Source organism: Delphinus delphis, chromosome 21 (assembly GCF_949987515.2).
Source record: "Delphinus delphis chromosome 21, mDelDel1.2, whole genome shotgun sequence".
NCBI lineage: Eukaryota > Metazoa > Chordata > Mammalia > Artiodactyla > Delphinidae > Delphinus > Delphinus delphis.
In genome coordinates, this window is record NC_082703.1 from 8227680 (window position 1) to 8252646 (window position 24967).

Below are 24967 nucleotides of genomic sequence, written 5' to 3' on the forward strand. Positions count from 1 at the left end.
AGTAGATAAAGTCCAGTATAAAAGGTCCAGAGTTCTGCTGTCAGGGAAGCAACTCATGACATTTACTTCATTGGATTCATCAACTTAAATCCAGAAAATAAAAGACAAAATTAAAGCCTTTTGCACATGTAACTATATTATATATTTCTTATTTTCAAGGTATTAAAAAAAAAAGTTGCCAGGTAAGAAAGGGTTCAAATAATTCAATAAGAAAGGGAAATCAAAAAAGCTGGGAAAACCAAAATCTTATGGCTACCCCCAAGTTAAAATAATTCTGGGTCTAGGCATCATACAGATGACCTCATTTATAATGATCTCAACACTTTCATGACTCGGAGGGGAACTTAAGACTGATAAACAGACAACACATTACAGCACAGAAGTTACAGCTGTGTGCTAAAATTTGTACGTACTTTTGTGAAACTAAAACATACCCCTTCCTAATTATGAGATGACCGAGTGATTGAAAAAGGGCCCATATTTAGGTAGCTTTTCACTCTTTGATTTAAAACAACAGAAAACATTGCCACCATCATTTAGGGGAAAATATAGGTTTGCTATTGAAACAGCACTGGCAGTTTGGGAGAAAAATGGCAAATACAAAAGGCAAGAGGATAGAATCTTTGGATGTAAACTGTACCCTGGGTCTCCTCCCCATTTCTGCACCAAAGAAATCCACAAGAATGTCCACAGCGATGATGGAGCACCAGCCTGGAATGTGACTGTGTTTGCATTCTGAGGTTGATTTCCTCATCTGTATAAACAAGGGGTTGGACAAGTCTGGCTAATCATTATGATCCTATCCAGATTTAACATTCGCTAATTCTATGATGTATACAGATATTTTCTAGAAGGGGCCACCCTGTGGGAAATCTCTAATTATTATATCATCAAGAGTGAGTCTCACACTGTAACACAGCATTAAGCCAGCTCCTCAGAGCGCTTATGATAACAAGCTTGTTCTTTATCCCCTTCATAAACCTAACTTCTGTTTGAACCTATAAAACCTATCACTCTAGGGTTCTGTAGGACACAGTCATTTAATACGTAATCCATTTCTGAAAACATTAAGTTCAGAGTATCTTTTTAAAAGACAATTGTTTGTGCGTTGGCAAGTTTCTAAAGTATAATACCAAGGAGAAGCAAAGAAAGAAGGACAGAAATATTTCTCTGATTCTAAAATATACAAGCACACTTTGCACACTGACATCTTGGAAATCTGGTTGTGTTTATAGTTGATAACATCCTAAAATTAAACACTGGCTTTCAGGGGTATACAAAGTCATTGCTCTTCTTACAGTTGATGGCATCTCAAAGTCTATAAAATGCAGTATTGCCTGTCACCTAGACACCAGACTCACACCTTTCTTCCAACCACAACAAGAAAAGACAGTGCAGTAAGTACAAAAAGAGAGCCTTTTTTTTTTTTTTTTTTTTTTTTTAAAATAAAGTGCTATCAACTAGAGAATGGCAATGGCATTTGGAATTTTCTGCCATGATGACTACTTGAAAATCCTGGGTTACTGCCCACAGAAACAGGAGGGCTAGATTTTGCTAAGTAAAGATGGCTGCATTCTCAGACAGAAGACCCACAGACTATAAATTATTCACCAGGGGAAAAGACTGCATGCTTTGCTATGAAGGGAATGGTGACAAATCAATATAATAAAGGTGCCCTGAATGTACTAAGCGTCTCCCCCCAACGCCCGCCCCCAGCTCCTCTGTCTTCACAAGATGATGAATCGAACAAATTAGGGCAGAAATTACTAGATTAATTAAACCAGGTGATTACGTCTGAACGTTAATGTTTAGAACTCCATCTTAAAGGTCACTGGGTTTTATTCCGGGGGTGTGTACAAAACTGGTAAGAAAAATTGGGGAAGAGGCTAATATGATGGACTGTATGAAGAGCTTTTTTTCACTTGTTTCTGTTTTCTGTTTAAAAATCCCTGGGGAATTCCCTGGCGGTCCAGTGATTAGGACTCAGCACTTTCACTGCCATGGGCCCGGGTTCAACCCCTGGTTGAGGAACTAAGATCCCACAAGCCGCTCAGCGGGGCCAAAAAAAAAAAAAAAAAAAAAAAAAAAAAAAAAAATCCCTGAATAAGGGGAAGGATAAATTAGGAGTTTGGGATTAACATACATGCACTACTATATATAAAATAATCAACAAGGACCTACCATATAGCACAGGGAACACTACTCAATATTTTGTAAAAACCTATGATGGAAAATAATCTGAAAAAGAATGGGTATATGTATAACTGAATCACTTTGCTGTACACCTGAAACTAACACAACATTGTAAATCAACTATACTTCAATAAAAAAGAAAAAAGAAAAATCCCTGAATATATTTTGTTGACATCTGTGTTTAATTTGGAAAGATGAACGAAACGGTCACCTCTCTAACCATTCCTTAGTAGAGGGGTGCTGAGGTGTCGGTAGGAAAGAGGCATTGGTCTCTACAGACTAGCAGAGTTAGCGCATACTAGGTTATGAGTACTAAGTGTTCTGCAGTGTGGTCAGAGCCAGTCTAGAGTTTTACTAAGTGAAAATAACCTCCAGTACCAACAGACAAATGCAATGTCTGGCAGAAAACAAGAGCAATTACAAACTAGCAAAGCAGTTTCATAAGCAGATTTGGTCCCTACATGGACACACAGGTTTGCCTGATAGTATCATCCAAAATATGTTTGAACTAGTACAGAGAAATAATGCAACGTCCCTTTTGCTAGAGCACGGAGGCTGCCTGGATGATACATATTCCCAGTCTGTGCTCTAGGGAAGGTAACAGCAACACAGCAAGTGGAAATCGTACCTTGCTAGCTCTGCTTTAATCATTTTCAAGCACTTGTAATCTTTCATATGGCTTTGAACCCAAATGTGCTGAAGGCTACGTGTGCCCTGCTATCAACGCAATACCTTACAGCATCGAATTAATCATTTTCATTCATTTCTAGCCCAGGAGCATGGTTCACCAAGCACCATCATCACGTCTATGCATATAGCTCATCACAGTTAAATTCCAAGGGGAGGCTATATTTTAATCTTTTGGTTATAATTACAATCTGAAACAAAGTCCTATACAAAACCCGTATGGATCTTTTATGAGTTTCTAAGATATGATGATTATTATTTTAGCATTTATAAGATACTCTGAGAGTACCACATAGAATTTATAACTTGAGATTTTCCTATACATTGAGATTTAATTCTTTTTTTGCATTTAAAAAAAATCTGAGTAGCCCAAGGGGGAAAAATCCATGTGGTATTTTACTGACACTGTGGGACATGGGGTCAGCTGCCCCTTTACTGCATACAGTTCCCATTAGTGTTGATGAGAAGGCCAGACATACAACAAAAGGAAAAAGAGAACCCGTGGGTTCTAAACCAAAGCCGAGAAATAGTCCCACTCTCCGCCAAGGAGCAATTTAATTAAACTCTTATTTACTGCTACTCACTCCGCTTTCAGGCATCTCAGCAAGAGCAGCAGCAGTGTCTGTGTTTGCTTATCACCAACCCAGTCTTGCTTACTTTCAACAGAGTTTCTAGATCAATAATCATCGGCATCGATTGCACACTCCGCCTTGAAAACTGAAGCCAGTGTGTCCTCAATGAAAAATGAAACACGCTTATTGTATTTGTAACTAACGTTCCCTGAAAGTAAAGTAAAGCAAATATTGATATTCCAGGCACACATAAAAACCTAGACGTATCACGAAGTGTAAAATGCACACGGCATGCATTTAATAATCATACTACATTTTCAATAACGGGGAACAAGGTACAACGACTGCTGTAATTCACCAACCCCATTTTTTCCTTCCGGGAGCACCACATTGTTTTATTACAATATAGCAATCCTGCCACATTATATCTTACAGTATGTGTACAAGAACCGTAAACAGACTAGCCCATCTACAACAGGCAGCAACGACTCTCCCAGCTTTGGCGATCCTTGCAACTTGGCTTTTATGGGAATTTCACATTTTGTTGATGGGTTTGCAATGAAATTCGGTACTGCCCAGAAGAGAAATTATTCTACATTTCTATTAAAAGCTATAGTAGTAAATAAACCGTAACAGTTTATGTAGATATCCACGGGAACATCAAGGGGAGACCATCTAAGTGCCAGACCCTGTGTTCAACATTTGATAAACGAGCACCTATAAGGCACACTTCTAACATTTTTTTTCAAATGATAGACTTTTAAAGGTATTTTAGAATACTGTACCAACCTCTGCAGAACACTCAAAAATCAAAGGAGGTTTATGTTTGTCAGAAAGCAGCTGTAGAGCTCATCCCCGTGGAATGCCCTGTGAGGGCTGGAAATGAAACAGTGTTATTGGAAAGCAGATAAAAAGCTACCATAGGGCTTCCCTGGTGGTTGAGAGTCCACCTGCCGATGCAGGGGTCATGGGTTCGTGCCCCAGTCCAGGAAGATCCCACGTGCCGCGGAGCGGCTGGGCCCGTGAGCCATGGCCGCTGAGCCTGCGCATCCGGAGCCTGTGCTCCGCAACAGGAGAGGCCACAACAGTGAGAGGCCCGCGTACCGCAAAAAAAAAAAAAAAAAAAAAGGCTACCTTAGGCTGCTGAAGTTCACGGACTACTGGGTTAAAACACACACACACGCATGCACACTCAAAATAAGACTGCAGCAGATTACAATAATTAAGGGTGATAATAATTAATATCCCTGTAATTGAAAAAGGCCCTATTTTAAAGAATAAATTAACAAGGAGGTGTATGTAGGCAAATACGTATATAGAACACGACCCAAAACAGGTGGCTGATGGAGGAGAGGGAAGAACCATAGCAATTAGTTAATTTAGAGAGAGACCATGAACGGTTCTGAGACGCCCTGTTTAGGTTTTCCCTTTTAAACGGGGTTGCAGTGAAAAAGGATAAGGGAGCATCTCTGTATCCCCAAAGGCTTTGTGCCAAGCACTGTACCAGTCATTCTTACCACCTCCTTTCATTTAAATCTTGGGACTACCTGGAGGTGGGCATTATTAGCAACTCTTTTGTTTTTATAAGTGAGAAAATCAGCGGAGGAGGAAGTCGTCCAAGATCACACAGCCAGTGATCGACAGATGCAGGGTTTGAATTCCTCGCTGTTGATTCCAGAACCCAGGGCTTTTGCGCAGGAAGGTACAAATCAAATACAAAACTAAAACCATCATCATTGGTGCATGCATGCTGTGAATGGATGATATACGATAGCAATTTTCAAGGCCCATCCTGTTCGCTCATGGAGAGCTAGTGGGCAACACAAGGTCTGGCTGTTTCTCCATGTTCTAGCAAATCTCTACACAAAGTTTGATGTTTTACTCACGACTGTAGCTTCTAACGGAAATGTAAGCTCATTTCTCTTTTGGGCAGTACTGATTTCATGGCAAACACGTGGACAAAATGTGAAGAAAGGTATTCCTGAAAATAAGAATAACGCAGAGGAACTGATTAAAGAACTAAAGAGATCTTTGATGGTTCCTTCCACTATAGATAGCCTTGAGCACTATTCTTAACTCTAATCCACCAGCGTTGTCCGAGGGAAGGTGACAGGAGCCTTGTATCCCTCATTCACAAGATGCATGGACTACAGTGACTTTGCTTTCAGTCTTGTAGAGGAAAAAGGAAAACAGTAAAATTCATTATAAAGCTAATTTAAAATGTATAACTCTGAATGAAATAATGCCACTTGCAGCAACGTGGATGGACCTAGAAATGATCCTACTAAGCGAAGTAAGTCTGAGAAAGACAAATCTCATATGATATCCCTTATATGAGGACTCTAAGAGAATGATACAAAGGAACTTCTTTACAAAACAGAAACAGACTCACAGACATAGAAAACCAATTTAAGGTTACCAAAGGGGAAAGGGGTTGAGGGAGGGATAAGTCAGGAGTTTGGGATTAGCAGATACACACTACTACATATAACATAGAAAAACAAGGACCTACTTGCATAGCACAGGGAACTATATTCAATATCCTGTAATAAACCATAATAGAAAAGAATATGTATATATATATATGTATATCTAAATCACTTTGCTGTACACCAGAAACTAACACAACATTGTACATCAACTATACTTCAATGAAGAAAAATAAATGTATAATTCTGTGATTTTATGTTGTTAAATGCCCTTTTCTGAATGAAATAATATTTATGGAAAATGGCTCTTATGTCTTAATGTCCTTCCTTGAAAAAAACAAAAAAGTTGGCAACACTCGGCTAGCCCATCCTCTTACAGGGAGGGGAGGGGATTAATTTGATTGGTCTGTGAAATGCAGAAGTCCGGGAGCCACTGACTGCACTGAAGGAGCAAAGCCAAGCCGTGGCACCAGCTCACTGCCATGCAGCTGGACTAAATACATGGGGAAGCCAAAAGAAGAGGGCACTGAAGAAAGCAAAAGGGAGAAAAACAATCTGGGGAAAAACTCACACATAAGGGAATAATGAAGTCATCACAAAAAAGAATAAGAATAAAATAGAATGTGCGCCTCGGGTGTTCACAGCACATTCTCTGTTCCTGAGCCCAAAGTAATAGAGATTTTACTCAGCCAGAGAAAGTAATAAGGGGAACAAACAAACATAAAAATGACTCAGAGTTTGATGCACGAGATGTATTGACCAAATGCTTCCCAGGCTTGGTTTGTCTGACAGCTGCTGTGGCAAACACAACGCTGGCCATCACAGATGAGACAGTGAGAAATTACCATCCGAGAGGCAGGGTGACACTTTATCCTTTTTGCTGACTCTACCACTTGGAGCTCAGATCCCTTCCTCATATTGATCCTGATCTCCCACCTTGACTGGTACAGAGCACTTCCAACGACAAAATCAAGTTGTTCACACGTCGCACTGTTTTACTTTGAAAATAAATGAATTTGTCACTGAGAACACATGACTCCCACAGTCTCTACATCCTTAAAACCGAGGGAGATCATGATCGCCTGGCAAGAAGGCATTAGCCTGGATGGAAACAGGATGAGAACAGGTTAAGCCGGGTGGGAACGAAGTGGGACCACATGGTTCAGGAAGAGAGAAGAGTGGATGTAAACCTCAACACGACCTCACATCAACAACATATTAACAATGTGAGAACATCACAGAGGCAGATCTGGTTCCCCAATCATACACTATGGAGAAACAGTAAAAATAAAGCAATAAAGTGTTAATGGATTTTATTATCTATCTAACACGACTACTATTAACAATAACCATTTACTATGCTACGTGGTAGGAACTCAGGTAAATGTTATAACCACGTGATCTCATTTGAATCAATCTTCACAGCGTCCCTATGAGACATTAGTATCCCATTTTGTTCATGAGGACCCTGAAGTTCAGAAATGTTACAGAATTAGCCCAAGATCAGACAGCGAATAAAAGGAGGGGCTTAGATTGAACTCTACCTGACTCATGATTCCAAGGTCCATGTTCTCAAATAATGTGATTTAGTAAATAATGCCTCCCTTGGATTTTAAGGCCCCCCCCAAAGATTGCTTTTTTCCAGCCCCCTGTCTTTTCAAGTAGAAAAGGTAATGATGTCATTAAAGCAAAACAAAACAAGGGATTTAGCTTTTCCAATTATGAGGTAGAGAAAGGGGTCTAGAAGCCAGGTCTACCACTTCAACATGTGACAGTCCCGTCAAGTGAAGCTGTGGAATAAGCATGCCCATCTTGGGTTTGCCCTGGTGGAGAATGAGGTACAAGCTCCAAGAATAGGTTGTCCCCCCAACACCCCCACTGTGTCTCTGTCAGCGTTCCGATACAGTTCAGCAGACTTCCTACTTGGAGGCCACTTCCTCAGCAGGGTGGAGGTCTCACGTGATTCATCCATGGCATGCATCTTTGACCCACTGGTTCAAGGCCACAGATGCCGTCTACAGCTGTGCAATGTGGCTTATTTTTTCATGTGAGGCAAGTTGGGCCACTTGAGAAGTAGAGGCGGAGTGTAGACTAGGACCACCTCTTTTGGGAACAGAACTTCTGTCTGCCTGACTCACTCTGTTGCTCACACTGGTTTTCTCTTTATCCAGCTCTTCTTACATGGATTCATCACGTCCTTCAGAGCCCAGGTCATGTCCACCCAACACATGTAACTCCTTGATGAATCAGTCTATCATTTTTTTAAATTTTATTTACTTTTGGCTGCGTTGAGTCTTCGTTGCTGTGCGTGGGCTTTTCTCTAGTTGCGACGAGCGGGAACTACTCTTCGCTGCGGTGCGCAGGCCTCATTGCAGTGGCTTCTCTTGTTGCGGAGCACGGGCTCTAGGCGCGCGGGCTTCAGTAGTTGTGGCGCATGGGCTCTAGAGCTTAGGCTCAGTAGTTGTGGCACATGGGCTTAGCTGCTCTGCAGCATGTGGGATCTTCCTGGACCAGGGCTTGAACCCGTATCCCCTGCATTGGCAGGCGGATTCTTAACCACTGCATCACCAGGGAAGCCCTCACCACCAGTTTTATTCTAAAGACAGACAAATTCACGAAACCAAGCCAGGACTGAAGGAAAACTCTGCCTGTGTGGGCTCAGCGGCTCCCCAGCACTAAGGACGAGCCTCCTTGGGGAGCTGGAGAGTCTGAACTAAGGAGATAGGCAGACACATGTCTGTGCCCAAATGATCGTAGCTGTGGCAGGCAGGGTACACCCCAGAGAACAGCAGGCCAGAAGGGCAGCACGGGGCCTTCCCCTTCACCTGCTGCAGCAGCACAGGCCACAGTGGGACATCTGCACCCTCTGAGCCCTACAGAGGCCGACGCCCGGTGCAGCGAGAGCAGGCCCGTGCTCCCTTCTTCCACCACCATGCCCTCTGGACATGGGAGGCGTGGCTGCCGTCCACGTCCGTTCACCTGGAAGTGGGCCTGGGGCAGTCAGACATGCCCTGGGAACTGGGCCCTGGGAACATCTCCATCACAGCCCAGTGTCCAGGTTGGGGGGGCAGGGGCGGCAGCAGGGCCAGCAGAAGCCCAGAGTCTCATACGCTGTGGCAGCAACCACAGGGCAAGCCATTCTGGGCACCACTGTGAGGTTAAATGTCGCCAGACAGTTGGCAGAGCGATGGAGGCAGCCCAGACGCGGCCCTGCCTCTCTGCTTCCCAAACAAGCACTGTGCCGGCCACATTCCCTGCAACACACGCACACAGGAAGGCGGCTCTTCACTGCCAAGGCACAGGAGGATGGACACACAGCCACGCACACCTCGGCCTCGGGGACGCCCTGAAGAGGATCACATGGGGACACAAGGCTGGGCGGGAACCTGGGCCGGAGCCCAAACTCTAGGTAATGCCCGAACAGCCAGCCTCTGCAGCCCCAAAACAACACGAGGAGCTCCCGATTCCACGCTGGCGTTCGGTGCAGTTCCTTGGAAATTCCCTTGGTGACTCCTGAGGGCCAGGAGGGAGGCTTTCATAGTGTGTCGGGAAACGGTGGCCTGAAGACGGGTATTTCCTACCTTCAGATAAAACAGACCCAGAAACGACATCTGCCATGGGTTTTGTAGTTTAACGCCCTCTTTGATCCACATTCCCTCACTTAATTCTCACAGAGCTGGGGCGGCGGGAGGGGGGGGCTAAGGACCCCCTGATACCCTTTCCTGGGGCGCACGCATTTACAGAAAGAAAGTGTCCACAACGGCTGTATCCCCTACTCCCCACTGGACGCAGCGAGACTGCCTAAAAACATGCCAGTGGTCCCCTGGATGACCGCCCTTCCTAGGCCCTGCTAGGCCTCCGCTGACATACTACACTTTCCGTTTTCAAAGGAAGACTCCACAGCTCCGCCCACCATGGCCCAGTGAGTAGCAGAGGATGCCCAGCATGGAAGGGCCTGAATCTCCTTGTTTGCAGACATCACCCACCAAGGAGACAGGTGCAGAGAAAACAGAGCCTTTTCGTGACCAGACCCGGGGCTTCGTGTGTTCGCGGCAGGAATAAGGGGCCGCAGCCGCAGAGGCACGAAAGACGAGCTCCATCCATTGGGCCCTGGGGTTCCGGCCTCAAGCGCCTCCTCCCTCCTCCAGCCTGATGGAGGCGTGGCCTCCCACGCGACGCCCTGGAGAAGATCTCCGCCAGTCCGCTCCCGGGGTACAGAGGTGCAGTTTTATCCTGACTGAAGATGGAGCAGAAACCTGGCCTCTGCAGGCTTCTCTCTGCTCCCCGAATAAAACCAGCACGGCGGGGCGCGTCTGCTGGTCACCGAGGTGTGCGGACCTCCCCACCGCCTAGAGTCGATCCTCGCGAGTCCAGCTGGTTGTATTCTACAAAGTCACCGCAAACACGGCGTTTGCTCATCATAGAAGAAACAGGTACACAGGTACGTACGCATCTCACGCAGATTAGAATCTTCATTCCTCACTCATCCTGGTACATTCTGTTTCCTTTATTTTACAAAACAGAAAACGAGGCGCCGCAAGTATGTACCATGTCTTAGAGGACAGGGGCCAGAGCTGGGTTCCATCCAGTCCCCACTGACCAGCCCCTGGACCGTGAGTGGTGATTCTGAGGCTACAAATAAAGTTACAGAGTAGGCAGATTCAGAAACACGGAACTTGCAGGTATTGGGATGGACGACGCGGTTTTCCCTGGGTCTCCGTGTCGGCCTGCGGACCCGCAGCAGGCCCATCCCAGCCCCCCACCTGCTCGGCGCCGTCCTCACCACACAGCCCGACTCAAGCCACACACTCCGACCTGACGCCCGGGGACCATGGCTCCTCTAGGGGGAGGGCACCAGGCGCTGGCGTCCGGCTTCCTGCTCTACCTCCTCCCCGGCAGGGTGCTCTCGGTCTGGCTGCTCCCCGCGACCTGCCGCATCTCGGACCTCCCGATGTGCTCCCCGTAGGTCTGGATCACCTCGGTGTGCCGCTGGTGCAGGGCGTTGCACTCCTCCTGCATCTCTGACGCTGGCTCCTCCAGCCGGGAAATCTGATCTGCAGAGTTTCTGGCCTTCAATTCCGGCTGGCGGGGTCTGAAATTTGCAGTGTTCCACCTGGATTTGTAGCTCTTCCTTCTCTTGTTCCAAGGCATTTTCACACTCGATAAACTTCTCCTCGGCCTGCTTGCGCAGCACCTTCTCCGGCTACTACTGGGTGAGCAGAGGCTCGTCCTCGCACAGCGGCTCCAGCGCCGCCTCGTGCTCCTCTGCTTCTTGCTGAGCGCCGAGTCCAAGTGCTCGAGGACGCTGACCACGAGTGGCATCAGCTCCTTGACCACCTCCTCGGTGCAGCAGTGGATGAGGCGCTCGGACTCGCGGTAGATGGACACCCGCTCCGACAGCACCGAGCCAGAGCAGTAGTCGCCCTGGTACACGACCACGGCGCCGCCCTTGTCCGTCTGGATCTCCATCATCGCGGCCACCGCCGCCGCCAGCGGATACCGATCTTGGTCTCATTCTTGAGACTTTTCTGCAAGTTTGAAGTTACTTATTTACAAATACAGAATTTTCATAAAGTCACTTCCCATGATGACACAGAGACACACACATTTACAACTTCCTACACGCTTCCTTGTTGCCACCTAACTATTGGGTCCTTGAACTAAAATATATACGGACATGGAAAAATACAGACAGACACATAAATCTGGCATCTCACTTCTCTGATTCGAATCCTTCACTGGCTCCCTATCCCCTGCGAGCAAATAGGCCAAGTTTTTCTAAACAACAAAGATTTACTCTACAGCACAGGGAACTATATTCAATACCTTGTAATAAACTATAATGGAAAGGAATGGGAAAAAGTGAATATACATATATACACACATATAGGTATAACTAAATCATTTTGCATTTTGGAAACTAATACAATATTGTAAATCAACTATACTTCAATAGATTTTTTTAAAAATTTAAAAAAGAAGAAAAATCAAAGTTTTTTAGATGGCCAACAAGACTTTCCATCAGTCTTCACTTCAGTGATTCTTCCCCGTGTCCTTTAGGGTCTCTCAAAAAGAAACTAACTGTGCTTCCTGGCCAACCATGCTGTTTGATACCTGCCTGCTTTTAATCAAGCTGATCCTGCACCTTGAGCTTTCTGTGTAACTTTCTACCATGGTGACCTCTTATTCATCCTTCAAAACCTCTATGGGAGAAATTGAGCTATTTGTAATGAGGTGGATGGACCTAGAGTCTGTCATACAGAGTGAAGTAAGTCAGAAAGAGAAAGACAAATACCATATGCTAACGCATATATATGGAATTTAAGAAAAAGAAAAATGTCAAGAAGAATCTAGGGGTAAGACAGGAATAAAGACACAGACCTACTGAAGAATGGACTTGAGGATATGGGGAGGGGAAAGGGTAAGCCGTGACAAAGCGAAAGAGAGGCATGGACATATATACACTACCAAACGTAAGGTAGATAGCTAGTGGGAAGCAGCCGCATAGCACAGGGTGATCAGCTCGGTGCTTTGTGACCGCCTGGAGGGGTGGGATAGGGAGGGTGGGAGGGAGGGAGACGCAAGAGGGAAGAGGTATGGGAACATATGTATATGTATAACTGATTCACTTTGTTATGAAGCAGAAACTAACACACCACTGTAAAGCAATTATACTCCAATAAAGATGTAAAAAAACCCAAAAACAAAAAAACCTCTATGGGAAGTACATTCGGCAGGGTCTTGGTTGACCACTCTGGCCAAAAGAAATAATCATGTCCCTCCTATTTTATTAATGTTCTATTATTAGAGGTAGCACACTCTGTTTTAGATAGTTATTTACACATTCATTTCATTTATTGGATGCTTGGGCTTGTCAGGAATAGAGACTGTGCCTCATTCCTGGGTATGCCTTGAGGCAAAGAAGCCATCTATTGAAGTAGTGACAGATTAAAGCTGTATTAGACCAAGCAAGAGACCTGTCCATGAGCTGTCTTTAAATCACGCTCTGGTGTCAGTTACAACTGACCCAGCACCAATGGGATGGTCGTGTGATGTAACACAAAGAATCCAACATGGGAATCAGATACAGCTCTGCTGGAATCACTACTTCCTCGCTTACTGGGCACAGGGTTAAACAGCAAGACACTATAGGGTTGTCTAAAGATGTGGGCTTTGAAATCGAAGAGAACTAAGGCCCCTCACTCTCACGGGAACTTTGGGGAAGTTACTTAATTTAAGCCTCAATCTCCACATCTGTAAAGTGAAAATGATAACAGTACCTAACTCAGCTGTGAGAATGAACTAGGACGACACATGGCAAGTGCCTAGCAGAGGGCCTGGCACGTGGTCCTCACGTGTAGGGCAGCTAACAACCACGGCCATTCGTGAGGATTCTAACATCGTGGCTCTGAGTGAAATGACCTATACACACAATCCAGCATTTGTCAGCTCCCATCTGCTTGGAGGTCTTTTCTCCCCATTAGCTTTGTTATCTTTTTTCTTTATCTGCCATTACCATCACCCCTCTACAGCGCCAATTCCTATCAATGATTATTTGAATGAGTTAATTAAAAAGGAGAATGTGAGTTCCCTGCCTATCAAGGAGGCACATTTTTCCGGGCAAATGCATGACGTTCATTCCCACGTAATACTCTACTCCTTCCAAACATACACAGATATGGTAGCTAAGGTATTTCAAGCAGTACACAGATGACAAGGAAAGGTCAAACGGACCACCTAGCCTCATACAGAACTTAGGTACCAGTGACTGCTCCTGTCCAGCTGGGGTGGCATTAGGCAGATCTGCTCTTCTGTTCCCCTGCTGTGGCACAGCTGCCTCCCAGAGGTGATCCCCGAATGCTACTGTGGAGCTGGCACACCAATCAGCCATCTGACACTTCCTGCACACAGAAATCGATGTTTAGACCATCACTTGTAACTAGCAGGGGCCAGTGCTGGTGGTGCACGGAGGATGACAGCTCTCACACATGATGAACGAGCACATCTAGACAGAGAATCTGTTGGGATGACTGACAGTCAGGTCTGTAAGGCAAGACTGAATCAACAATTAAAAGAACAGTTCCAATTCCGTTAAGCCCTAGCCAAGGCAGACTCCATTATATTTAAATCAAAAGTCACCACAGCGGGATGTTTTTTCTCGGAAGCTTAACTGACAGAGGCAAGTGAATTGGAGTTCTATGCAGATGTGAGCTATGCTAAGCTAGAGTGGCAGGCCTGTCCTTTAGGGTGTGGAAGCCACTGTGACTTGCACCAGCTAAAGCTCTGGGAGTTTCATGGAGTCGCTCTTGCACTCAATGTACTTACTGCGCTGAATCTCAGGTGGCTCCGTGGGAAGATCACAGCTTCTTAAGATTTTACAGAGTGAAGAAGCGTGAGAGCTGTACAGGGCGATGAAAGAGGCCATCTAGGGTTCTTGAAACAGACACAAATTCTGGATCTGAAGCTAACTTGTCATAAGATGAGCTGGGCGTATCTCCACAGTACCCGGAGGCAGGTGCTTATTCTGCGGGTCTCTAATGACCCCACGAAGGAGAAACGGGCACACTCTATTTGACTAGCAGTTACGTGAAAAATCATGCAGGGTGCTGGTGTACCTTTCAGTTGCCCAAAGTTAACTAAAAACAAAAGGCATTAGAGAAGGCGGCATTTCTTCCCCAAGAGACCAGACAGGTAGCCAGCAGAATCTGGGAATCACAGCAGAGGATCACCAGGAGAAGCTGTGATGGCACTGGTTGGTGGTTTCTATTTGAATAAGTTCTGCCTAAAAAACAAAGGCAGTCTACATTTGCTAAGTGTATCAGGATGGCATGTGGTGTGCTTCAGAGAAGCATTAAAATCCACGCTCCCTCAGCAGGGTCAGGACGGAGTTCTTGATTCACGCCCATGGAGCGTTACTGCTGAATTACAGAACGGCAGCTCTTTATGTGGAAGCTTTTACGTCTGCGTGATTCAGGACATAAAGCCTGTTTCTGGCTGCTGAACTGTGTAAGGCGGCACAGGACAGAGGAATCGTTCTACACCTTCGCTATGTTAACTCAGAAATTACGCATTTCCTTTTCTTATGTGTTTTTCTTTCGATGTTTACTACTGATTGATTGACTGCTGACCTTCTCGTATTTTCCTCCACACTGCCTTCCCTCTTGATCTGTTTGTTTGTGCTCCCAATTTGAGAGACCTTAAGCACAATACAAAAATTTTATATTTTGAAAGGATAAAGCATGTAATTTTCTGCCGGAGGAAAAAAAAGAGGAGGGGAAGAGAGGGCGGAGGATAAAGAGATATTCTGCATCCCATCAAAGTTTGTTCAAAGTGGTCACTGGCACGAAGCAACTCTGCCAGTGCATCTCTGGGACTTGAAAACAAGGCAGATTCCAAGGCCAGCGAATGATGGGGTTTCATTGCAATTGGGGAACAGTTAGGCTCAGCCCTGGAATCACAGCCAAGAGTAAAGAAAGGGAGGAAACCGTATGAGATCACTTAGACGTGGAATCTAAAATATGACACAGATGAACTTATCTACGAAACAGAAACAGACTCACAGACATAGAGAACAGACTTGTGGCTGCCAAGGGGGGAGAGGGGCGGGGGATAGATGGATTGGGAGTCTGGGGTTAGAAGATACAAACTATTATATATAGGATGGATAAACAACAAGGTCCTACTGTATAGCACAGTAAACACTGTTCAATAACCTGTGAAAAGCCATAATGGAAAGGAATATGAAAAAGAACGTGTGTGTATATATATATGTATAACGGAATCATTGTGCTATACGGCAGAAGGTAACACTACATTATAAATCAACTATACTTCAATGAAATAAGTTTAAAAAAAGAAATTGAGGAAAAGCAGTAGGCTTGCGTGTGTGCATATACACATATGCCTTCACTTATGCCATTATCTTGTGTCCATACTCTTAGTTGCATATGCATGAAATAAGATGGTGGGCGAGCAAAGGACGGGCTTCTTATCTTACTCAGCTTGTGCTCAGCATACAACGTCCAACACATAAAGAAGCTTCATCAGGTCGAGTTTAAGAGAACAGGCTCAGAAGCCAGGCTGTCTGGATTCAACGATTGGCTTAATCATTCAGTAACTGTGCCCTTGAGTAAGCTGCTTAATTATTCTGTGCCTCAGTTTCCTTATTTATAAAACTGGCGTGTAATTGTCACCTACCTCAGAAAGTTGCTGTGAGAGTTCAGTGAACAGTGCCTGGCATGGAGTGCAAATGCAATGAAATGTTAGCAACAGAGTAGTTTCTCCATGAAGTTATAGATGGAATCAATGATGCTGTAAAACAGAGATGCTGCTATATTTGGCTACCCACACATGGTAGCTTTAAGGACCAAATGAGTCAATATATATGAAAATCTTTGTAAATTTGAAAGTGATCATTTGAATTTAACAGTTTATTGTTATGTATACCACTAAGACGTAGAGGCTTCCAGACTATTCCCAGAAGCCTAGGTGTTATCTGCTAAGGTGGGAGGTGGGAGGGATGGGGTGGAAAAGGATACTGAAAGGTATCATTTGCATTTCCTATCCTGAAGGGAATTAGCTTGAGGAAATACGACGTACAGTCATAGAATTTAAATACAAGAGGTAGGGGGGAAAAAAATGAAAACAAACAAAAAAAGTGCTCATAGCATTACGCTATAAAAGTGTTTTGGAAGGGGCTTCCCTGGTGGTGCAGTGGTTAAGAATCCGCCTGCCAATGCAGGGGACATGGGTTTGAGCCCTGCTCCGGGAAGATCCCACATGCTGCAGAGCAACTAAGCCCGTGCACCACAACTACTGAGCCTAAGCTCTAGAGCCCATGAGCCACAACTACTGAGCCCGCGCGCCTAGAGCCCATGCTCTGCAACAAAGAGAAGCCACTGCAATGAGAAGCCCGTGCACCACAATGAAGAGTAGCCGCCGCTCGCTGCAATTAGAGAAAGCCCGCGCAGCAACTAAGACGCAACACAGGAAAGAAGGAAGGAAAGAAAGGAGGGAGGGAGAGGGAGAGAAGGGGAGAGGGAGAGAGGGAGGGAGGGAGAGAGAGAGAGAGAGAGGGAGGGAGGGAGGGAGGGAGGGGGAGAGGGGGAGAGGGGAGAGGGGGAGAGGGGGAGAGGGGGAGAGGGGGAGAGAGGGAGAGAGGGAGAGAGGGAGAGAGGGAGAGAGGGAGAGAGGGAGAGAGGGAGAGAGGGAGAGAGGGAGAGAGGGAGAGAGAGACAGAGAGAAAAAGGGAGAAAGAGAAAAAGAGAGAGACAGAGAAAGAGAAAAAGAGAAAGAAAGAAAGAGTTTAGGGAATTCCCTTGTGGTCCAGTGGTCAGGACTCTGCACTCTCACTGCAGAGGGCCCAGGTTTAATCCCTGGTCGGGGAATTAAAATCCCACAAATTGTGTGGCATGGCAAAAAAATAAAATAATATTAGAAACAGAGTTACAGATATAGAAGACAAACTTACGGTTATCAGGGGATAAGGTGGGTGAGGGATAAATTGGGAGACTGGGATTGACATACCTACACTACTATTTATATATAAAATAGATAACTAATAAGGACCTGCTGTATAGCACAGGGAATGTTACTCAATACTCTGTAATGACCTATATGGGAAAAGAATCTAAAAAAGGGTGGATATATGTATATGTATAACTGATTCACTTTGCTGTACACCTGAAACTAACAACATTGTAAATCAACTATATCCAATAAAAATTTAAAAATAAAAAAATAAAAGTGTTTAGAGAAAGGGAGAAACTGCGGTCCTTACTTGAGCAGGCCACACCAATTAAATTAGGTATTTCTAAGAAAGAAAAATGAGTGTCACCTGGGACGGCCAGGAAGGAAATCAGAGATTGGCTGGGTTAGTACAGATCCTCCCAGACTGTGAAAATGACTGACAGACGGAGGATGTCAAGGACCTTCCAAAGAGAAATGGTTACGCGGACACAGAGATAGGACCGTAAATAATACGGCCAGAGAGTAGTGCTTGGAAAGAAAGCAAGCTGAGCGTGTGAAGCTGACCTAGAAGAACGTAGGAAAAAAAAGTTAAGAGGCGGCAAGACCAGTAACTACATTACCTTTGTCACCTCATTGTGTGTCTCTACCCTTGGCTTTGAAAAATGTAATTCTATCTTCCATGTTTCGCCCCCCCCCCCCACTCCAGGAATACAGAACGAGAAGAAAAAAGAAAATAAATACGAATCAGGAGCTTTAGATGGCTTCTTTTCTTCCTCGGTAAGGAACCAGAGCTTCTCAGATCAGGATGTGGTAAAAGTTGGTCCATTAATAAGATTTACTTAAGGACCAGTATTAATGATGAGGGTATTTGGGCTGTAGACATTCACTTTTTAAATAACTTATATTAACCTCATTTTCCCATCTCTCTTAAGATAGCAAATTTCTTTTTGCAGGAATGTTTTTAGAGAAGTAATTTACGGGCACTTAATTACTAGCATTTAAACAATTCAACATTCCCTTTTCTAAGAGTCCATTAGGTTTCTGTTACAATATTATACATTCCAATCAAATGTCACTTTCTGTAAAGGTCTTCACTGTCAGTCTCCTCAAAGCAAAGTTTATCTGGACTATTAGACATTCGCTCTCTGCTTTGGCTGTACCAAATTAATTATTTATACCTGAGGTCCACCGCTTCAGAACTTGGGCATCTCAACATTTCTCCAGTGGATTATTAAGAGTCTGCTTTTTAAATACAGTCCTCATTTCATAGTCTGTTTGCTTGAGGTTAAACATAATAGTCTAGTGACTCTTGTATGAAATAGTTCAATGTCATAAGATGCTCTCCTGGGTTTTATGGTGATGAACACATTTGAAACAAACGAACCTTTAAGAATACCCTCACAGGGAAGAAGGGGAAAAGGCTTCTGACTTGAAAACTCTCTGGCACCAGTCTCGCAGAATTATTAAAACAAGTCAGGGGGCTTCCCTGGTGGCGCAGTGGTTGAGAGTCCGCCTGCCGATGCAGGGGACACGGGTTCGGGTTCTGGTCTGGGAAGATCCCACATGCAGCGGAGCAACTAGGCCCGTGAGCCACAACTACTGAGCCTGCGCGTCTGGAGCCTGTGCTCCGTAACAAGAGAGGCCGCGACAGTGAGAGGCCCGTGCACTGCAATGAAGAGTGGCCCCACTTGCCGCAACTAGAGAAAGCCCTCACACAGAAACGAAGACCCAACACAGCCAAAAATAAATAAATTAATTAATAAGTTTATTAAAAAAAACAAGTCAGAGATATAATGCAGATCCTACTGTTCATACATCAGGAATAATGAGAGATACGAAAGGGACCTTAGGGGGATTCTAGCCCCTCTCCTTATTTTATAGATTAAAAAAAAAACAGAGAGAGATCACAGCCCACAGACAGCCTTTAGCTTACAGTGACTCGCTTGGTTCCAATGGCCACTCTCAGATATTCGTCAAAGGCATCCTTGAAAGAGTAAGACAGGGCGCTAGCCCTGTCATGCTCAGGATTCTTGATTGCTAGCAACGAACTCTGCTCTGGCTTGTTTAGTCAGGAAAAGACTTTATTAAAGAAGATTAGCAGCGCCCGGAACCTCCAGGAGGGCCAAAAAGCCCAACCGGACTGCCAAGTAGCCAGGAACAACGACCAACCACATCGTAGGGAAAGGGACGGTCGCCTAGCAACACCCTCACAGTTCAAAAACCATGACGCTGACAGGGCTCGCAACCGTGAGACCTGGGAGAGAGAGATGGCAGTTCTTCTGGCTGCCCCTAGGAGCTGGGCATCTCCGCCACCACCATCCCTTCCAGAGAAGCATTTCCGTACAGGTACCACCTCACATTGCTCGTTTCTCCAGCCCATCTTGGGTGAGAACACCTGATGAGTGGGCCGAACCACAAAGACGACTAGAAAATTCGTTTTTCAGCTTTTACCTTAGGGAGGTAAGACTTAAAAAGAAATTGCCTAAACATCAGAAACTAGGACAAACGTCCACCAAGTCTACCAAGACTAACAGAGCTCCTTTAACAAACTTTCATTTCCACGTGGGCATCCGGAAGGAGAATGATCATCTTCCCTTAAACTTCCCCCACCCCCAGTAATTTGGCTTCTAACACGTGTGTGATTCTGACACACTTTATAAAACAGAAAATACATTTTTTCATTCCGCTCCTGGGACCTCCCCTTTTTACACAAGAATGCCAAAGCCCACTTGGTGGCCAGCAGAGAGAAGGGAACCTTCTCCAAGCTCACACTACATTGACTAAGGCTCTTGACCTTTTTTTTAAATTACTTTTTTACACTGAAGTATAGTTGATTTACAATGTTGTTAATTGCTGCTGTAGAGCAAAGTGATTCAGTTATACATATATACACATTCTTTTTTCGTATTCTTTTCCATCATGGTTTATCACAGGATATTGAATATAGTTCCCTGTGCTCTACAGTAGGACCTTGTAGTTTACCCATTCTCTATATAATAGTTTGCATCTGCTAACCCCAAACTCCCAATCCATTCCTCCCCCACCCCTCCCCCCTGGCAACCACAAGTCTGTTCTCCATGTTTGTGAGTCTGTTTCTGTTTCGTAGATAACTTCATTTGTGTCATCTTTTCGATTCCATATGTAAGTGATACCGTATGGAATTTGTCTTTCTCCATCTGACTTACTTCACTTAGTATGATAATCTCATGTTGCTGCAAATGGCATTATTTCATTCTTTTTTACGGCTGAGTAGTGTTCCATTGTATATATGTACCACAATTTCTTTATCCATTCACTATGGAAAATAGTATGGAGGTTCCTCAAAAAACTAAAAACAGAGTTGCCACATGATCCAGCACTCTCACTCCTGGGTACATATCTGGAGAAAACTATAATGCAAGAAAATAACATGCACCCGTATATTCACAGCAGCACTATTCACAATAGCCAAGACATGGCCCTTGACCTTCTTGACCTTTCTAATTCCAGCACCGTCTTGACTCCTTCAAGAGATAAAAACAAGAAGATTGCCCGGCATGCAGTGCCTCAAGGCTAGAATCTGTCAGTTGCTTGGCTTTGGGCTTTAATTCTCAGACACTGAATGATTTTGAGGAGGCTGTTTCCCTTGATGTGTGCAGAATTAGTCTTAGATACTAAGCCTTTAGGGCAAGTTTTATTGTCCAAGGCAAACATAACCTGTTAAGATTTACAGACTTTATTAACAGCATAACCATTTTACAACCAACATCAGTAAATCAGGGTTTATTGAGAACTCTACAATTTTAATCTGTGGAAAAGCATTAAAATGTCGGATTTTCATTGGACATAATTTCTAACTTTTATGAAAGATAGATTTTCCATTTAACTGGGGAGTATAAAAAAGTGCAGCGTGGGATAATGAATTGTTTTGAAAAGAGCAAATTGGTTTTAGCTAAACAATGGTGTCAAACACTAAAAAGCTTCCATCTTTAGTTAGAACTGCCCCAAGGTTAAGGTTAAAAGCAACTGTAGTGACGAATACGTTCGAATACATCTAGTGACAGGATGCGCTCACAGCATTTAGAAAAGCTTGAATTATCATCCGTTCACATTTCAGGTATTTTAGGAAAAGTGTACGACCAATTATTTCATCAAACCTGTGTCTATATGAGTCTGGTGAGAACCTCCGAGTTCCTATACCATTTTTCAAAAGTGTTTTAAGTATAACAATAATGCCATTCATAAGACTCTTTCATGGGATAAGCAAGGTGAAAAACATTGATAGTCACCAGCTTCTATAAATAACCTTTTATTTCCTCCACGCACAAGATTACAAGAGAGGAAAGCAGGAAACTTCACAGTGCCTTCAACCTCTGATGAGCTTCAAAGGCAAGAACAAAGGGCACAGGCTGGGGAGCCCACGGTGACAAGGGATGGTCTTAGCAGCAACCTTCTTCATGGGGCTCAGAATGTGTTAGAAATTGCAAGCATTTTCGGCTTTAATCTGAATCCCCAACCATACGGAGCCCTACATCTTCCTCTGAGAATCAAAGGCTCATGATGCTTTAGAAAAGGAGGAAGAAAAGAAGTCACAATAATCTCTACTATTTATTTAGTATTAGAAACTGTGTTAGATGCTCTGCAAATTCTCGGGTTTCCTTCTTCTTTGAGCAATCCTACAGGAAAAGTACTTTTCCTATTTTCAGATGAGGACTCTGAGGTTCAGGGTGGCTAGTACTGCTGTAGGTCCTAGAAGTTAGGAAGTGCTAGTCAGTGTTGAACCCCAGTCCGTTCGACTCTGAAGTTCATACTTTCCCCCCGCGATGCCCCACTAACAATCCTCAGTTCCCTTTCGACCATTTCCAGACGCCATGGCTGTATCCCAGGAGAGAGAGCCCTGGGATACAGACATGAGTATGTGCTCATCAGAATATATCCGGGGCCCTTTACGACAAGGAGATCTGTCGGGGCCATGGCCAAATGTGGGGAAAACTGTAATGAGAGTAGAGATTACCCTTATCCTCTCCCCTTCATATGCCCCCTTTTCTTCCCCTCCAAGGCACCCTCTCTGGAACTGCAGACATTCAGTACTTCTCATTCGCTAAGACAGCATCCAACCCAGGTTCCTGGTCCTTGGGAGCACAGAGACTCCACAGCGGCCCTGCTCCAGGCTGCTTGTTTCCTCAGCTCCCAAAGCCTCTATTTTCTCTCAGTGTTCTGTTCTTAGTTTTATCACCAGATTACCTATTTCAAACAAAGAAACACAGCATTTATAGCAGATTTAGGATTAGCAAATTAGCTAGAAGAGATTTTAAACAAAAAACTCTATGTCTAAGGGTGGGTGGAATGTCAGGCAGCAGAACAAGCAGGTATGCCATCACTGGCCTAGGGGCTCCCAAGCTTCATAAAGGCTTTGGGGGAAACCAACTAAACCCACCATCTCACTAAAAAGAAACATAAACTATCAAAGAAAAGAAAGATCTGAGCTTTAAGGTTCAATTGGCTTCTTGGTGATCTGGGAGCTTGGACAAGTTCTGTAAGATGGACGAAAAGTACCAATAGCTTTCTAGCATCTCACAGCAGTCTTCTGCAAATTAAATGAAATAACATAGAGAAACTGCTAAACACAGTGCCTGGCCCACGGAGAGACTCCATAAATGGTAGCTCTTTCTGTTCTTATACAAACTACCTTCTCTGGTCATATAGATGGAGTTAGTTAATTGCCAAGTAAGTTCTACCTTGCAGAGAGAAGGCAATCGTGTATGTCTTGTGAAAGTAAGACTTGCCCCCGAGGTTCCTTTCAATGTGCCAAGTAGGAGACCTCCACCTCCTATGCCACTGCAGGTACAGCTGGTACATCAGTAGCCCTGCCAGCCACAACTCCTTCTACTGATGACCCCTTGGGTCCCACAGGAGGTGGGCAGGAAGGGAACCAGTGGTGCAGTGGAGATGGTGGAACACCGTCTGCTCAGGGAAGATAACTCTGACTGATGCTATTTCACAGTGACAATTTCACAACTAATCAATTTCCAAGCACAGTTCCCAGTTTCCGCCATTCCGAAGAGTCATTACTGTAGGTTCCTCACACGACTATGAGGTCAGTAAGCACAAAAACACTCTTTGAGACCTGAAGACCCCACGACAGGCACTGGCAGACATCTCCACCCTGCGAGACCCCGACCGTGGAAGGTATGAACATTTTCACCTTCCTTCCCTCTCTGTGTCTGTCTCTCTCACAGCTTTCTTCTCTGGGTCTGCCTTCCCTTCAACAAAAACACGGATGTTGGTGGTAATAACTAGTGTGTAAGCTATTGCTGAAACTAAAACAGCTGTAAATACTGGTGCACAGATATAGGTAGTATCCAACTCACAAATAAGTGAAATTTCAAAGTAACTCAAGTGTTTGGAACCCAGCTGCTTTCCCGCCTTAAGATAATGCTATAAAAAGCTTGTTAGGGGCCCACGATAGCCATTAATCCACAGTGTAGCTGAAACACTCTCTATTTTCATCTATAATACAAAATGTAGAAAACAAAGCTTTCTCCTCCACCTCCCACCTCAGCTCAGAATTTCTGTTTTAAACCATCCTCCAGCCACAGCTGCTCCTTGAAATGGCCCTCTATCGACTTTCAGCCAGCCTGGCTCTGAAATTTATTTCTAATGACATCTACATGCCTAAAAATAAGAGTGATGTGATGTCAAAAGGGGAATGGGGAGCGGACTGAGTTCAAGAGTGGCCCCCTTCCAAATTTCATGTCCACACGTACACTGTGCACGTGACCTTACTCGGAAAAGGGTGTACTGTGACCCAGAACATTAACACGAGGCCTTACTGGGCTGAGGTCGGCCCTAATCCAATAATTCATGTCCTTATAAGAAGAGGAAAATTCAGACACATGGAGATACAGAGACAAGAATACCATGTGAACTGTCTGTAGTAATGTGTCTACTATCGGAAGCTTTTCACATCCTGATCTGCTCCCGTGGTTACAGCTGAAAAGCAGATGAGAAGCAAATAAAGACGGAAAATGAATTGAGCCAACAGGCACGACTCATTTGCCTTCAAGAACAGGGTGCTGGGGCAAGAAACCTTCAGAGGGATGTCCAAAGAGCTGCGTCAGCTTCAACCCAAGTTCAGCTTTTCCCAGGTAGGTGAACAGCTAGGAAGGCTGCTTACTTCCTAGAGGCTAACCCCTTTCCACACAGGGCTCCTCCCTCCCGACCATGGCCCCAGAGAGCCTCAGAGTCCTTAGAATTCCTAAATCCTTGCAGCCTCTGGGAAGATGCTTCAATGTGCGTGTGTGGGTGTGCATGCCTGTGTACACACTCCTGCACGCATGTACACACCAAGTTTTATTTTCCCCTTTGGCTATTATTCTATATACTTTTCCAGACTGCACATTCTCTACCCTTCTCTCCTTTGTTCTTTGTTTCTACTTATGTCTTCAAAGACCGAGTGAAGAAGGTCTTACCCATTTTCTAGTACCAGAATAGGAGAAAAACAAGAGTCTAGTGGATTTCACAGTTTAGTCTGGGGCTAGTCCTGGTACAAGCGCAAATATTCAGGAATAAAGGCAGGAAACAATTTTTCATTCATATTCAACAGATATTTATTGAACACCTGGATGTGAAAAGCAC

General features: G+C 44.5%; 1 protein-coding gene, 1 non-coding gene and 1 pseudogene across 4 annotated transcripts in view; 1 reads left to right on the top strand and 2 right to left on the bottom strand.

Annotated features, from left to right (window-relative positions):
- The window catches only part of UNC5D (unc-5 netrin receptor D), a 603365-nt gene that overhangs the window by 197695 nt on the left and 380703 nt on the right, over positions 1-24967 (bottom strand). The gene's annotated exons all lie outside the window — the stretch shown is intronic.
- Positions 10763-11377, bottom strand: LOC132417708 (C-Jun-amino-terminal kinase-interacting protein 3 pseudogene; annotated as a pseudogene).
- TRNAE-CUC (transfer RNA glutamic acid (anticodon CUC)) lies at positions 17196-17268 on the top strand. The gene has a single exon. It is a non-coding gene; the product is annotated as a tRNA-Glu (tRNA).